This window comes from Schistocerca gregaria, chromosome 6, assembly GCF_023897955.1.
Source record: "Schistocerca gregaria isolate iqSchGreg1 chromosome 6, iqSchGreg1.2, whole genome shotgun sequence".
In the NCBI taxonomy this organism is placed as follows: Eukaryota; Metazoa; Arthropoda; class Insecta; order Orthoptera; family Acrididae; genus Schistocerca; species Schistocerca gregaria.
In genome coordinates, this window is record NC_064925.1 from 336,717,226 (window position 1) to 336,734,732 (window position 17,507).

The 17,507-nt window shown below is 38.8% G+C and overlaps 1 protein-coding gene across 1 annotated transcript in view; it reads left to right on the forward strand.

Moving 5' to 3' along the window:
* The window catches only part of LOC126278873 (dynein axonemal heavy chain 2), a 914,655-nt gene that overhangs the window by 336,380 nt on the left and 560,768 nt on the right, over positions 1–17,507 (forward strand). The gene's annotated exons all lie outside the window — the stretch shown is intronic.

Sequence of the window (17,507 nt, forward strand, 5' to 3'; positions counted from 1 at the left end):
TGTCAAGTTGTGCCACAAACTCCTCTTCTCCCCAATTCTGTTCAATACCTCCTTGTTAGTTATGTGATCTACCCATCTAATCTTCAGCATTCTTCTGTAGCACCACATTTCGAAAGCTTCTATTCTCTTCTTTTCCAAACTATTTTTATCATCCATGTTTCACTTCCGTACATGGCTACACTCCATACAAATACTTTCAGAAACGACTTCCTCATACTTAAATCTATACTCGATGTTAACAAATTTCTCTTCTTCAGAAACGCTTTCCTTGCTATTGCCAGTGTACATTTTATAGCCTCTCTACATCGACCATCATCAGTTATTTTGCTCCCCAAATAGCAAAACTCCTTTACTACTTTAAGTGTCTCATTCCCTGATCTAATTCCCTCAGCATCACCCGAGTTAATTCGACTACATTCCATTATCCTCGTTTTGCTTTTGTTGATGTTCAACATCATATATTCTCCTTTCAAGACACTGTCCATTCCGTTCAACTGCTATTCCAAGTCCTTCGCTGTCTCTGACAGAATTACAATGTCATCGGTAAACCTCAAAGTTTTTATTTCTTCTCCCTGGATTTTAATACCTACTTCAAATTTTTCTTTTGTTTCCATTACTGCTTGCTCAATATACAGATTGAATAACATCGGGGAGAGGCTACAACCCTGTCTCACTCCCTTCCCAACCACTGCTTCCCTTTCATGCCCCTCAATTCTTATAACTGCCATCTGGTTTCTGTACAAATTGTAAATAGCCTTTCGCTCACTGTATTTTACCCCTGCCAACTTAAGAATTTGAAAGAGAGTATTCCAGTCAACATTGTCAAAAGCTCTCTCTAAGTCTACAAATGCTAGGTACTTATGTTTGCGTTTACTTAATCTAGCTTCTAAGATAAGTTGTAGGGTCAGTATTGCCTCACGTGTTCAATATTTCTATGGAATCGAAAGTAATCTTACCAGAGGTCGGCTTCTACCAGTTTTTCCATTTGTCTGTAAAGAATTCGTGTTAGTATTTTGCAGCTGTGGCTTATTACACTGATAGTTCAGTAATTTTCACTTCTGTCAACACCTGCTTTCTTTGGGATTGGAATTATTATATTCATCTTGAAGTTTGAGGGTATTTCGCCTGTCTCATACATCTTGCTTCTGTATTGGAAGCTAGTATTATTTTCTCTCATGTGGCATACAGAAGAAAAAAGATTCATGGGGTCATTGATCTTGGCGGCACTCGGATTTCTGCCTGATGGTAGGGCAGAGTGCAGCCCTCTCATGTCTGTCATCAATAGAGAGGTCTGTTGCCCATGTAGCCTGTCTGTGTTGTTGGTTGCTGGCTGAACAGTGCAAAGCTTTGATGCAGCAGTGGAGTTCAGAAGCTTGCTTCCTCTGTATGGCAGGATAGGTGGTAACATGTGACAGATCTGATGGCAGGCACAAGTGTTTTGAAGCACATCATTGAGTGCACATTGTTGAACAAGAGATTCAGCAGCAGACAACTCCGACATGATGCTGAAATGGCTCAGTGATATTATCATGGATGATTACCTTGGGCACAGAACCATAGAGACTGGAATGAGGATCAATGGAAATGTGGCACCTGGTCAGATGAATAACATTTCTTGCTGACCAGGAGTTTGGCTGTTCAGAACATCCACCATGTCACAGATGCAGGCTAGTTAGGTCAGTAGTGTGTTTTTTTTTGCTTTTGGAGTACGTTCTACTGGACTTTTGTGGGTCCTATGGTAGTAATTGAATGGTCTATGACAGCAGTACACTATGCAAACATTATTGCAGACCACCTGAATCCCTTCGTGCTTGATGTCTCACCCAATGATGATGGCATCTTCCAGCAGGATAGCTGTTCGTACTACAAGGTCATAATGGTGCTACAGGGGTTTGAGAGACATGATAGTGATAGTGAACTCATATTGATGTCTTGTCCATCAAATTCACCTGATCTGAACCTGATGGAACACATCTGGGATGCTACTGGGCAACAGCTTCACATGCAAAAACCACTGACCCCTAATTTACAGGAATCATGTAATCTGTGTGTAAACATCTAGTGCTACACATCCCTGGAAACAAAGGGATTGTCAAATATATGTCACTCCAAATTGCTGCTTTATTATGTGCAAAAGTGAACCAACACTGTATTAAGCAAGTGACCATAAAGCTTGTTTCTTTGTGTGTGTGTGTAATTTCTATCAGTAAGCCTGCAACTGTGATATCTCAACAAATATTTGTAACCAGAAACCGAAAGTTCTACACAAGAGGTGTGTATTTTTTTCAGATGGTAAACAGTTTTCTTGTTTTTTGCCACGTCATCCGCATCAGAATTTTTATTTAAACTTTACTTAGACTTCAGTTTTCTGATGCCTCCAAGGGCATCCTTCACATCTAACAACATAATTCATTAGGCTTCTTTCTGAAAACACTCCTTTTCCAATTTTTTCAGGGCTTATATTAGAAACAAGTGTCTGTGTACACTGTTGAGTGCAGTTTGCAGTTCCTTGTATACCCTTTCTTGCAACTGACAAATCATATGGCAAGCATTTAAAAATCTGCATATGGCCTGAAAATTAATTACAAGTAAACACTACTGCTCTCAGCTAGGTACTATCTAGCGATTGGGAGGGGGGATGGTGGTAAAGGAACTTACGTAATTCGTGATTTGTATGTGCTTTGTGTTTTTGCAGGAGCTTTTCTCAAGAGAACAATTCTGTAACATATTAATATTCCTCTCAGTGTATTAGGAAAGCATATATAGCACATTTCATATATTGCATTTGAATGTTGTTTGTTTGTGGGGAGAAGTTTGTTCTGTGCTTTGTGCAAAAGGTAAAACATTTACAAGCACACAACAATTTGAAAACAACATGATCATGATATATTGACACTTGAAAATGTGGAACTGATGCTTTTACACTACCGGTCCAAAATTTTCGATCACCCATGATTTTTTTTGGTTCAACATGTCTGTAAATTATTCCTTAAATCTTCAGCAGTAGATGACCTCAGTTTTCTGACCTCCCTGTCAAGTTAATCACATTAGAGTTTAATTGGAAATAAGTCAGGTGACAGACTTGGCCAAAATCATATTCCTCAGTTCTCCACAATTCTCTTTTCTATTGACCTACCCTCTCCACAATTTAGAAACATATTTGGGGTCATTTTTCTGCTGCAGAACAAACACATGACAAATAACTCTCTAGCCAGATCAAATTGCAGGGTTGATTAGTATTCTGTGATATTTTTCCTTCATTACCGTTCCCTTAATTTTCACTAGATCACTGACTTTATCGTCCATGAAACGTCCTCACCCCGTGACCGACCGTCTACCATGCTTCACTGCTGATGTCATATTCAGACTTTTCACACATTCTCTGTAAAGTTGATGAACGAACATTGATGATGGATTCCAAATACTTACAAAACTATATTCATTCATGAATAACATCTTGACCACTGATGTACACAGCAATTGCAGTGCCCATTGCTATCTTTTCACCTTATTTTGTTTGTGTAATAAAGGATTTTTGCCCACTATGCACTCCACCCCCCATGAACCATGGACCTTGCCGTTGGTGGTGAGGCTTGCGTGCCTCAGCAATGCAGATAGCCGTACCATAGGTTCAACCACAACGGAGGGGTATCTGTTGAGAGGCCAGACAAACGTGTGGTTCCTGAAGAGGGGCAGCAGCCTTTTCAGTAGTTGCAGGGGCAACAGTCTGGATGATTGACTGATCTGGCCTTGTAACAATAACCAAAATAGCCTTGCTGTGCTGGTACTGTGAACGGCTGAAAGCAAGGGGAAACTACAGCCGTAATTTTTCCCGAGGGCATGCAGCTTTACTGTATGATTAAATGATGATGGCGTTCTCTTGGGTAAAATATTCCGGAGGTAAAATAGTCCCCCATTCGGATCTCTGGGCGGGGACTACTCAAGAGGATGTCGTTATCAGGAGAAAGAAAACTGGCGTTCTACGGATCGGAGCGTGGAATGTCAGATCCCTTAATGGGGCAGGTAGGTTAGAAAATTTAAAAAGGGAAATGGATAGGTTAAAGTTAGATATAGTGGGAATTAGTGAAGTTCGGTGGCAGGAGGAACAAGACTTTTGGTCAGGTGACTACAGGGTTATAAACACAAAATCAAATAGGGGTAATGCAGGAGTAGGTTTAATAATGAATAGGAAAATAGGAATGCGGGTAAGCTACTACAGAGAGCATAGTGAATGCATTATTGTGGCCAAGATAGATACGAAGCCCACACCTACTACAGTAGTACAAGTTTATATGCCAACTAGCTCTGCAGATGACGAAGAAATTGATGAAATGTATGATCAAATCAAAGAAATTATTCAGATAGTGAAGGGAGACGAAAATTTAATAGTCATGGGTGACTGGAATTCGGTAGTAGGAAAAGGGAGAGAAGGAAACATAGTAGGTGAATATGGACTGGGGCAAAGAAATGAGAGAGGAAGCCGCCTGGTAGAATTTTGCACAGAGCACAACTTAATCATAGGTAACACTTGATTCAAGAATCATTAAAGAAGGCTGTATACATGGAAGAAGCCTGGAGATACTGACAGGTTTCAGATAGATTATATGATGGTAAGACAGAGATTTAGGAACCAGGTCTTAAATCGTAAGACATTTCCAGGGACAGATGTGGACTCTGACCACAATCTATTGGTTATGACATGTAGATTAAAACTGCAGAAACTGCAAAAAGGTGGAAATTTAACGAGATAGGACCTGGATAAACTGAAGGAACCAGATGTTGTACAGAGTTTCAGGGAGAGCATAAGGGAGCAATTGACAGGAATGGGGGAAAGAAATAGAGTAGAAGAAGAATGGGTAGATTTGAGGGATGAAGTAGTGAAGGCAGCACAGGATCAATTAGGTAAAAAGATGAGGGCTAGTAGAAATCCTTGGGTAACAGAAGAAATATTGAATTTAATTGATGAAAGGAGAAAATATAAAAATGAAGTAAATGAAGCCGGCAAAAAGGAATACAAACGTTTCAAAAATGAGATCGACAGGAAGTGCAAAATGGCTAAGCAGGGATGGCTAGAGGACAAATGTAAGGATGTAGAGGCTTACCTCACTAGGGGTATGATAGATACGGCCTACATGAAAATTAAAGAGACCTTTGGAGATAAGAGAACCACTTGTATGAACATCAAGAGCTCAGATGGAAACCCAGTTCTAAGCAAAGAAGGGAAAGCAGAAAGGTGGAAGAAGTATATAGAGGGTCTATACAAGGGCGATGTACTTGAGTACATTAGTATGGAAATGGAATATGATGTAAATAAAGATGAAAAGGGAGATACAATACTGCGTGAAGAGTTTGACAGAGCACTGAAAGACCTGAGTCGCAACAAGGGCCCCAGAGTAGACAACATTCCATTGGAACTACTGACAGCCTTGGGAGAGCCAGCCCTGACAAAACTCTACCATGTGGTGAGCAAGATGTATGAGACAGGTGAAATACCCTCAGACTTCAAGAAGAATATAATAATTCCAATCCCAAAGAAAGCAGGTGTTGACAGATGTGAAAATTTCCGAACTATCAGTTTAATAAGTCACGGCTGCTAAATACTAACGCGAATTCTTTCCAGATGGATGGAAAAACTAGTAGAAGCCGGCCTCAGGGAAGATCAGTTTGGATTCCGTAGAAATGTTGGAACACGTGAGCCAATACTGACCCTATGACTTATCTTAGAAGCTAGATTAAGGAAGGGCAAACCTATGTTTCTAGCATTTGTAGACTTACAGAAAGCTTTTGACAATGTTGACTGGAATACTCTCTTTCAAATTCTGAAGGTGGCAGGGATAAAATACAGTGAGCGAAAGGCTATTTACAATTTGTACAGAAACCAGATGGCAGTTATAAGAGTCGAGGGACATGAAAGGGAAGCAGTGGTTGGGAAGGGAGTGAGACAGGGTTGTAGCCTCTCCTCGATGTTATTCAATCTGTATATTGAGCAAGCAGTGAAGGAAACAAAAGAAAAGTTCGGAGTAGGTATTAAAATCCAGGGAGAAGAAATAAAAACTTTGAGGTTGTTTGAGACAGCAAAGGACTTGGAAGAGCATTGAACGGAATGGATAGTGTCTTGAAAGGAGGATATAAGATGAACATCAACAAAAGCAAAACGAGGCTAATGGAATGTAAAGTAGTAAAGGAGTTTTGCTATTTGGGGAGCAAAATAACTGATGATGGTCGAAGTAGAGAAGATATAAAATGTAGACTGGCAAGGAAAGCGTTTCTGAAGAAGAGAAATTTGTTAACATCAAGTATAGATTTAAGTGTCAGGAAGACATTTCTGAAAGTATTTGTATGGAGTGTAGCCATAAATGGAAGTTAAAGATGGTCGATAAATAGTTTGGACAAGAAGAGAATAGAAGCTTTCGAAATGTTGTGCTACAGAAGAATGCTGAAGATTAGATGGGTAGATCACATAACTAATGAGGAAGTGTTGAATAGGATTGGGGAGAAGAGAAGTTTGTGGCACAACTTGACCAGAAGAAGGGATCGGTTGGTAGGACATGTTCTGAGGCATCAAGGGATCACAAATTTAGTATTGGAGGGCAGCGTGGAGGGTAAAAATCGTAGAGGGAGACCAAGAGATGACTACACTACGCAGATTCAGAAGGATGTAGGTTGCAGTGGGTACTGGGAGATGAAGAGGCTTGCACAGGATAGAGTAGGATGGAGAGCTGCATCGAACCAGTCTCAGGACTGAAGACCACAACAACAACATGCACTCCATTAGTCCTTGTTCATGAAGACAGCGTTGTACACTATTGAGACAGAGATTGGAGTGCTCTCATACTGTTTCCTTACTCATGAATTACAGGTGCAGTATAAATCCTCTGACATTTACTGTGTATGCATATGAACTGATCATCCGTGTATGACGGTACTCGGGGTCTTCCAGATTGTGGAATACTTGGATTGGCACCACTTTGTTTGAACTGCTGCAATTTATATTCCACCATTGGTTGGGCTACACCAACTTTCGTTGGTATTTCTCTACCAGAATAGAATTCCTGATGTATAACTACAATTACAAAACATTTTTAGTTATAATCTCCAGTTTCTGTCCCATTATGAATAAATTGGTATGAACCTGATCAAGTTTACAAACACACTACTAGATGCACAAAAAGTACTGTAAAGTAATGTAAACTGGTTGCTACACAGTCAGTTGAGGAGTGAGGGGTATTTGAATGGTACGGTATTACGTAAAGGCAGATCAGTATTGTGTGGATATTCAGTGAACTCTGTTTCGAACAACCAGTAAAATACATAATGGAGGTTACTAGGTTTTTCATGTTTATAGTTGTTTTATTATCAGAATGGAGATACAATAGAATATTCAACACAAAATCCCTGTTTTAACCATAAACCCATAGCTGTGATTGGTGATCGAAAACTTTTGACCTATAGTGTAGGAGGACCTCAACAGCCTCAGGCATTTAGTGCCCAAGGGAAGACACTTTGTTCACTAAACCATGCAAAATCATATAACCCAGCCACACACCTTAAGTTTGGAAATGGGTTTCGTTGTAGTGAGTTGAGTATCCTACAGACAGTGCAGTGATGTCTGGAGTACCAGGGACCTTCAGCTCACTGACAGTCGTTGCTGCTTCCTGTGGTGCAGAAGCAGAGAGAGAGGTGCTCTGAGAGTTGTGTGCCCAACAACACTGGTCATAGAAGTGGCACCACGTCATTTTTTTTCTTCAGACAAGTCTTAATTCTGTGCATAGCATCATGATATATGTATCTGCATACAGAGGCTCTGAGAAGAATGAACATTGCCAGATTGCATTCATCATTGTCATACAGTACAAGCACCAGGTGTGTCCATCTCTAGTTTGCATAACTGAGACAGCAGGCATTACATTTCTGATGTGTAAAGGTTGGTGGCTGCAGGCTGTGCCTATTTTGACAAGATTACACAAGAATGCACATTGCTCATATGGTGCTGACCTACTTCGATATGGATGACATTTCAGCATATTCTCCAGGTCTTTCTGGCATTTAGAACCTTTGGTCACTGGCTACATCAAGGCCAGCAGGCACTCTGCGCATTCCACAAAACTTGGGCTAATATTTGAAACAGTACTGTATTACATATCCATATTTGTTTTCTTGCTATTGTAAATATATGCATGGTAAGTAAAATTTTGTTATTGTCTACCTTTCCTATTGGAGCATGTTTATTGAAAGGAAAAACATTATTTCCAAAAGCCTCAAAAAGTTCTTGACCAATGTACTTCAGATTTTTACACAGTACTCTGATAAACATTTGGATGGACAATGGAAAATCTAGGATTGGATAATGACAGTTTATGAAAAGGATAGACCACAGCCAGGCAATGTGTAAGTGTTGGGAGATAGCATTGCTCTATTCAAGATACTAAATGATGAACTTACTTCTGAATAAACTTGTCTGCAGAATTATGTCATTTACTGGGTGGGTCAGATGTCCCTGACTATGGGTTTTATGCAACCTGCATAGCCTTTTCATATTCTCTTACTCTCTAAGCACAAACTATTAGTCCTACAGAAAAGAATGAACATGACTGTTTTGTAGGAACTTTAGTTAAATTTTGTACTGGGATACATTTTTGCTGCAGGCCATAGTTCTCAAATGTTTCAAGAAAAATGTTCAAAAGTGAACTTCAAGCACGATTTTTTTTAATAACTTGAAAACCGTCATTTCCAGCAAAAATGTATCCCAGTACAAAATTTAACTACATTAAATTTCCTACTAAAAGGTTCTGTTCATTTTTTTCTGTAAGAATAATAGTTTACACATAATGACTGAGAGTACAAAAATCTTGCTTTTAGTTTTTAAAGGTGTTGCGGTTTACATAAAACCCATATGTAGGGGCAGCTGAATCACCATGTATGTAGATGCAAAATGTTGTTAGCAAAAATCTTGAACAATTCTTGACCTATTCAACTCAGATTTTTATATGAGACTCTAACAAACATGTGGATGGACATAGACTGTATATTGATGATAAGCAATGAAAACCGCATAACTCCATTTCACTAAATTTTACAGGAGAAGCAAAAATGGTTTCTAAGTATATAAAGTGTAACTGTGTAGTAGAAGCCTAGTTATTGACAGATGAGAGAAATCCACGCACTTTCAAATGTCTCTTTGATATGGAGTTACTAATTACTGGAATTAAGATTTTTACAGAAAGATGGAGTCATCGGGTTTTCATTGCCTACAAATGATATATTGTTATAATACATATGGATGGACATAGACTATGTACTGTTTCAAACTGTACAAGTTTTCAGGGAAAACTAACTGTGAGAAAGGAAATGCTATGCTATGCTGCGCCATACTCAACTGTGAAAATATGCAATTTTGTTTTCTTTCTCACAGTCAATTTTAGCTATGTTAACAGTGCATTTAAAGTATTAGATGAATTTTTCACATGGTCAGTTGTATGTTCCGATTTCATGAGCTAGTACTTCAGAAGACCAGTTCACACTCTTCCCACACAGCATCCAAAAAGTGACAAGTGCCATAGGTGCTAAAGGTTTGTAACTGTAATTTGCACAAAAGATTAAAAAGCAGTAAAAACCAAACAAACAAAGAAGTCATTTTCATTCATGTTCTATCTTTTAAAAGTATCTTTGGTTACCGTTCTTGAAATTATTTGTTGTACTGGAGCTGCTATGCACTGACATTGTACCATACCTTTCAACTTCTAGTGCACAATGGCCGCGACCAGTTCGGAAAATTTGAATACTATTTACGAAATAAGTGAGGAAGCGTGGAATAAACCGTGTTCCTGTAACAAAACAGCAAGAAAAGGCGTGTGTTGTGTAAAGTGTAACAGGAAATTCCATTACTCATGTGTAAATTCAACGAATAGAGTGAAAAGCTGGAAATGCAGTGATTGTTTTCGTACTGACGGTGACGATATGGACGAAATAAAAACAGACCCATTAAAAATGTGTGTGTGTGAAAAGTTACAGAATGAACTCAGAATAGTAAGAAAGGAACTTAAGTATTTGAAAACAAATATATGTTTGTTAACAAACGAACTACAGAAGCGAGAATCAGGCAAGATAGAAATGTGCAAAAACTTCAGATTTGATGCACTCAACATAAATCACGATTCAAAACACAGTGTGCATACCACAACACAGAACACAGTTCTAAAAGGAAATCATTCTATGGGTGCAGCAATGAAAATGCAAACCTTTTCTCCTGAGAGTCAGTCAGTGAATAGGAGACCCAAAATATTCGTTGCCTCAGATAGCCATGGCAAAGACTGTGCAAGAAACATTTTAAACTTAGCTTCAAATAAATATGATGTTGAAGGGAAGGTGATACCAAGTGCCCCCACTAGTGTAATACTAAAAAATGCAATGACCTCCATAAGTTGACAAGTGAAGTTTTGCAGTTATCTCGGCAGGGGCTAATGATGTAGCAAAGAATGAAACCAAGTTGGCAATTCGTTCACTACATAAAGCCTTGTCAGCATTACAAAATACAAATACAAAGGTGATTGTAGGTGGTGTACCACATAGACATGACCTGCCTGAATGGTCTTGTGTAAACCAAGAAATTCAATCTGCAAACAGAAAACTAAAAAAAATAGTGAAAGGCTTCCATAACACTTGTTTTATTGACACTCCTAGTAACAAGGAGCTTTATACAGCACATGGACAACACCTTAATGCAACCGGTAAAGAACTAATTGCCACAAGGATTAAGAGAGACCTATTTGCAAAAAAAAGAACAGCAAATCAAGCTCAAGGGATGAGAATACCAACACATGGAGTACGGCAGTCAACCCGAAAAAAGAAACCACAACCGAGGGGACCAGGATTTTTGGTGGGATCAGCAGTGGTTTCACAGACGAAAGCAGTTAACAAAGTGAGTCTTCAAGTGGATGAACAGGTATGTGACTATCATAACACATATGATCACAGTACATCAAGATTAAAGGCATTAATGGAACCTACAACTTCAAATATAAAGCCAAATTGCTCCCAGAGGACTACAGACAGAAAAAAACTACCTACTTTTCTACAAGTCAACATACGTTGTATTAGAAATAAAATTTTAGAATTAGAACATTTATATAACACTGAGCATGTAGATGTTATATGTGTATCTGAGCACTGGTTAACACAAGAACAAGTAAATACGTTAATTCCCCAAGGGTATGTTGTGGGAGACATGATATGTAGAAAACAGAGAAAGAATGGTGGCACGGGAATTTTTGTCAATGAAGGAATAATGTTTTCCAGAATTGATGTATCTACATACTCCTCAGAACTAGATGGGGAGTTTAGTTGTGTAAAACTAATGAATGAGAATATAGTGGTAGTTAGTCTATATAGGTCGCCAGATGGTGATGTAAATTTGTTTATTGAAAAATGTGAATTAATAATGTAAAAAATATTGAAGAGTAAAACGAGAATAGCTATATGTGGTGATTACAACATAGAAATGGTAAACACACAGAGACCAGTTGCTAGGACATTTTTGAATATGCTAAGATCATTAGACCTCTATTGTACAAATAACTGTGCCACACGTAAGAATGCCTGTATAGACAATATTATTGTGAATTTCCATAGGGAGGATTTTACAGTTAGACTTGCAGGAAGTGGACTTGCAGATCATGTGCCACTACTCCTTACACTTTGTAAGAGGCAGCCAGTTAAAACTGAAGAATCTACAGTAGTAGTGGTACGAAGACAGAAGGAAGAGTACATAAATATGTTTCTTGATAGATTAGGAAGTGTAGATTGGGACTTTATATATAATTGTCAATCTGGAAAAAGGGAAGCTGAAATTAGCTTTGGTAACTTCTTTAAAAAGTACACAGATCTATGGTATTCTTGCTCACCAGTAAAAAAAAAATAGATATCCAAGTGAAATGAAAAAGAAAAGTCTGAACTGGTTCACACAAGAGCTAGTAGAAATTAGAGGAAACTTGCATATGCTGTACCAGATGCATAAACAAGCCTCTGACCAAGGGGCAGAACAGAGTGTGAACATTCATAGGTCATATCTGAAATGCAAAAAATACTATAAAGCTAAACTTCTTATGGTTAAAAAGCAAGCAATGGAGAACTATATAGAAAGAGCTCCCAATAAATGCAAGGCAGCCTGGCAAATAATAAAACAAGAGAATACACTGAAACGCACAGAAACAGCTCTGCTTGATCCTGAAAAATTAAATGAGTACTTTTTAAACTCAGTTAAAGAAATAAGTAACAGTATCAAAGCAACAAATTCATCTGCAATGAACCTTGTTGGAACACCACTGCCTGTTAACCTGGCATTTCAATGGAGGGCTGTCACACCAGTTGATGTTATAAAAGTTGTATCCAAATATTCAGGTTCTAAAAGTATGGACTGTTATTGGTTATCAAATAACATAATTAAAAAGACAATATACTCAATCGCCAAACCATTAACTTATATTTTTAATAAATGTGTGAAATTTGGAGTTTTTCCGGATGGCACTCAAGTTATCAAAAGTTGTCCCAGTTTTTAAAAAAGGAGACAAACATCTCCCCCAAAGCTACAGACCAGTCTCCATTGTTCCAATATTCTCAAAGGTATTTGAGGCACTGATACACATACAAATAAGCAACTTCTTTGAAAAACACAATATCCTATGTAACAATCAGTTTGGCTTTCGAAAGGGGAAGAACACAACAAGGGCCATCTTGGAAATCATTGACCAAACCTTAACATCTTTTGAAAACAATAACATGTTATCACTGGTATTATGTGACCTAAGCAAAGCTTTCGATTGCATTCCTATTGACATACTACTGCAGAAACTGGATTTTTATGTGGTGAGAGGGAGCACTTTATCTGTGATAAATTCTTATTTAAGTAACCGAAAACAATTTGTTTCAGTCAGAAATTTAAATTCTTCCATCATGGAAATCAGCACAGGTGTACCACAAAGGTCTATCCTTGGACCTTTCTTCTTCATTGTTGCTATTAATGATTTACCTAAAAATATAGCTCACCCTTTTGTGTGTTATGCTGACGATACAAGACTACTTACCACACATCAGAACATTTCAGATCTGAATAACCAAACAAAAGAAACTCTAGATAAGGCCCTGGACTGGTTTGCAGCCAATAAGCCCCTATGAAACCCTCACAAAACACAACAACTTTTAATAGGAACATCAAATGAGGTAGGCAATGTTGTTGTTGTGGTCTTCAGTCCTGAGACTGGTTTGATGCAGCTCTCCATGCTATTCTATCCTGTGCAAGCTTCTTCATCTCCCAGTACCTACTGCAACCTACATCCCTCTGAATCTGCTTAGTGTATTCATCTCTTGGTCTCCCTATACGATTATTACCCTTCACACTGCCCTCTAATACTAAATTTGTGATCCCTTGATGCCTCAGAACATGTCCTACCAACCGATCTCTTCTTCTGGTCAAGTAGTGGCACAAACTTCTCTTCTCCCCAATCCTATTCAATACTTCCTCATTAGTTATGTGATCTACCCATCTAATCTTCAGCATTCTTCTGTTGCACCACATTTTGAAAGCTTCTATTCTCCTCTTGTCCAAACTAGTTATCGTCCATGTTTCATTTCCATACATGGGTACACTCCATACAAATACTTTCAGAAATGGCTTCCTGACACTTAAATCTATACTTGATGTTAATAAATTTCTCTTCTGCAACAGTGCTTTCCTTGCCATTGCCAGTCTACACTTTATATCCTTTCTACTTCGACCATCATCAGTTATTTTGCTCCCCAAATAGCAAAACTCCTTTACTACTTTAAGTGTCACATTTCCTAATATAATGCCCTCAGCATCACCCGACTTTATTCGACTACATTCCATTATCCTCGTTTTGCTTTTGTTGATGTTCATCTTATGTTCAAGACACTATCCATTGCGTTCAACTGCTCTTCCAAGTCGTTTGCTGTCTCTGACAGAATTACGATGTCATCGGCGAACCTCAACATTTTTATTTCTTCTCCCTGGATTTTAATACCTACTCCGAACTTTTCTTTTGTTTCCTTCACTGCTTGCTCAATATACAGATTGAATAACATCGAGGAGAGGCTACAACCCTGTCTCACTCCCTTCCCAACCACTGCTTCTCTTTCATGTCCCTCGACTCTTATAACTGCCATCTGGTTTCTGTACAAATTGTAAATAGCCTTTCGCTCACTGTATTTTACCCCTGCCACCTTCAGAATTTGAAAGAGAGTATTCCAGTCAACATTGTCAAAAGCTTTCTGTAAGTCTACAAATGCTAAAAACATAGGTTTGCCCTTCCTTAATCTAGCTTCTAAGATAAGTCATAGGGTCAGTATTGCCTCACGTGTTCCAACATTTCTACGGAATCCAAACTGATCTTCCCTGAGGTCGGCTTCTACTAGTTTTTCCATCCATCTGGAAAGAATTCGCGTTAGTATTTTGCAGCTGTGACTTATTAAACTGATAGTTCGGTAATTTTCACATCTGTCAACATCTGCTTTTTTCGGAATTGGAATTATTATATTCTTCTTGAAGTCCGAGGGTTTTTCGCCTGTCTCATACATCTTGCTCACCAGATGGTAGAGTTTAGTCAGGACTGGCTCTCCCAAGGCTGTCAGTAGTTCCAATGGAATGTTGTCTACTCCGGGGGCCTTGTTTAGACTCAGGTGTTTCAGTGCTGTCAAACTCTTCACGCAGTATTGTATCTCCCTTTTCATCTTCATCTACATCCACTTCCATTTCCATCATATTGTCCTCAAGTACATCACCCTTGTATAGACCCTCTATATACTTCTTCCACCTTTCTGCTTTCCCTTCTTTGCTTAGAACTGGGTTTCCATCTGAGCTCTTGATATTCATACAAGTGGTTCTCTTATCTCCAAACGTCTCTTTAATTTTCCTGTAGGCATTATCTATCTTACCCCTCGTGAGATAAGCCTCTACAACCTTACATTTGTCCTCTAGCCAACCCTGCTTAGCCATTTTGCACTTCCTGTCGATCTCATTTTTGAGATGTCTGTATTCCTTTTTGCCTGCTTCATTTACTGCGTTTTTATATTTTCTCCTTTCATCAATTAAATTCAATATTTCTTCTGTTACCCAAGGATTTCTACTAGCCCTCATCTTTTTACCTAATTGATCCTGTGCTGCCTTCACTACTTCATCCCTCAAATCTACCCATTCTTCTTCTACTGTATTTCTTTCCCCCATTTGTGTCAATTGTCCCTTATGCTCTCCCTGAAACTCTGTACAACCTCTGGTTCTTTTAGTTTATCCAGGTCCCATCTCCTTAAATTCCCACCTTTTTGCAGTTTCTTTAGTTTTAATCTACAGGTCATAACCAATAGATTGTGGTCAGAGTCCACATATGTCCCTGGAAATGTCTTACAATTTAAAACCTGGTTCCTAAATCTCTGTCTTACCATTATATAATCTATCTGAAACCTGTCAGTATCTCCAGGCTTCTTCCATGTATACAGCCTTCCTTTATGATTATTGAATCAAGTGTTAGCTATGATTAAGTTGTGCTCTGTGCAAAATTCTACCAGGGGGCTTCCTCTCTCATTTCTTTGCCCCAGTCCATATTCACCTACTACGTTTCCTTCTCTGCCTTTTCCTACTACCGAATTCCAGTCACCCATGACTATTACATTTTCATCACCCTTCACTATCTGAATAATTTCTTTTATTTGATCATGCATTTCTTCAAGTTCTTCGTCATCTGCAGAGCTAGTTGGCATATAAACTTGTACTACTGTAGTATGTGTGGGCTTCGTGTCTATCTTGGCCACAATAATGCGTTCACTATGCTGTTAGTAGTAGCTTACTCGCATTCCTATTTTCCTATTCATTATTAAACTTACTCCTGCATTAGCCCTATTTGATTTTGTATTTATAACCCTGTAGTCACCTGACCAAAGGTCTTGTTCCTCCTGCCACCGAACTTCACTAATTCCCACTACATCTAACTTTAACCTATCCATTTCCCTTTTTAAATTTTCTAACCTACCTGCCCCATTAAGGGATCTGACATTCCACGCTCCGATCCGTAGAACGCCAGTTTTCTTTCTCCTGATAACGATATCCTCTTGAGTAGTCGCCGCCCAGAGATCCGAATGGGGGACTATTTTACGTCCGGAATATTTTATCCATGAGGACGCTATCATCATTTAATCATACAGTACAGCTGCATGTCCTCGGGAAAAATTACGGCTGTAGTTTCCCCTTGCTTTCAGCCGTTCGCAGTACCAGCACAGCAAGGCCGTTTTGGTTATTGTTACAAGGCCAGTTCAGTCGATCATCCAGACTGTTGCCCTTGGAACTACTGAAAAGGCTGCTGCCCCTCTTCAGGAACCACACGTTTGTCTGGCCTCTCAACAGATACCCCTCCGTTGTGGTTGAACCTACGGTACGGCTATCTGTATTGCTGAGGCACGCAAGCCTCCCCACCAACGGCAAGGTCCATGGTTCATGGGGTGGGGGGATTTTATACTATAAACAGTAAAATACCATATTATATTAGATTATAAGATAGCTTGTTGCGTTAACTTTTAAAAGCTATCCTTTGTAATTTGGTACACTGCCATGCTTCAAATGTATTTTATAATGTATTGACAGAAGTTTATTTTATTATTCTGTATGTCCTAGTACATCTTGTAAGACAAAGCCAATATCATTGTAAAATGATCTACGGTGAATAAAATTCTTGATTCTTTAACTTGTTGCGATGCTTGGGTGCTAGAAGATAGCATTCATCAATTCAAGATACTAGATGATGAACTCACTTCTTCATAAACTTGTCTGCATTTAGAACAGAATCTTAATACCTTACAACTTTGACTACAATTTGTGGTTCACAGATCTTTTGTAACGTGTAGCTCTCAACAGGTCACAACATATATGTATGTCAATGTAAAATTTCAAAGTCAGAGTCATATTCCACTGTTTGGCCATTTATGTTGTCAACCATAGCCTTTGCACCATGACCTCCAAGGCACTGCCAAGCCATGATGCCCAAAGAACAAGTGCTTTGTCACAGCAGGTGGAGAGGTTTATTCACTGTCAAACCTTGTCAATTTCTGGAGCTGATATTTTTTACACCTCATCTACACATATACGAAAGCAGGTCATGCACAGTGAGATTTTTCACACTTGCCAACTATGTTAAACAAAATCTCTGGTTTGCACGAACATCTCTCATTGACGTGAGTGTTCAGATGTGGAACATGCTATCCCATAGTTCCATACCTTTGAAGTCGGTGAAGGAACTGAAATTTGTGTCCTGACAGAATTCCCAGGAACACCCCAGATTATGATGTATGTGTCAGTTCCCATGCAAATCGTTGAAGTGACTTCTTGTTGCTTGATGCCTATCTTTAATTTCCATAACTTCTTCATGTGACTAAAAGGAATTCCACACAGTCTTATTTTGCAGAAAAGTTTCTAATGACATATTTTGGTTAGATGCAGGAATAGATGGGAC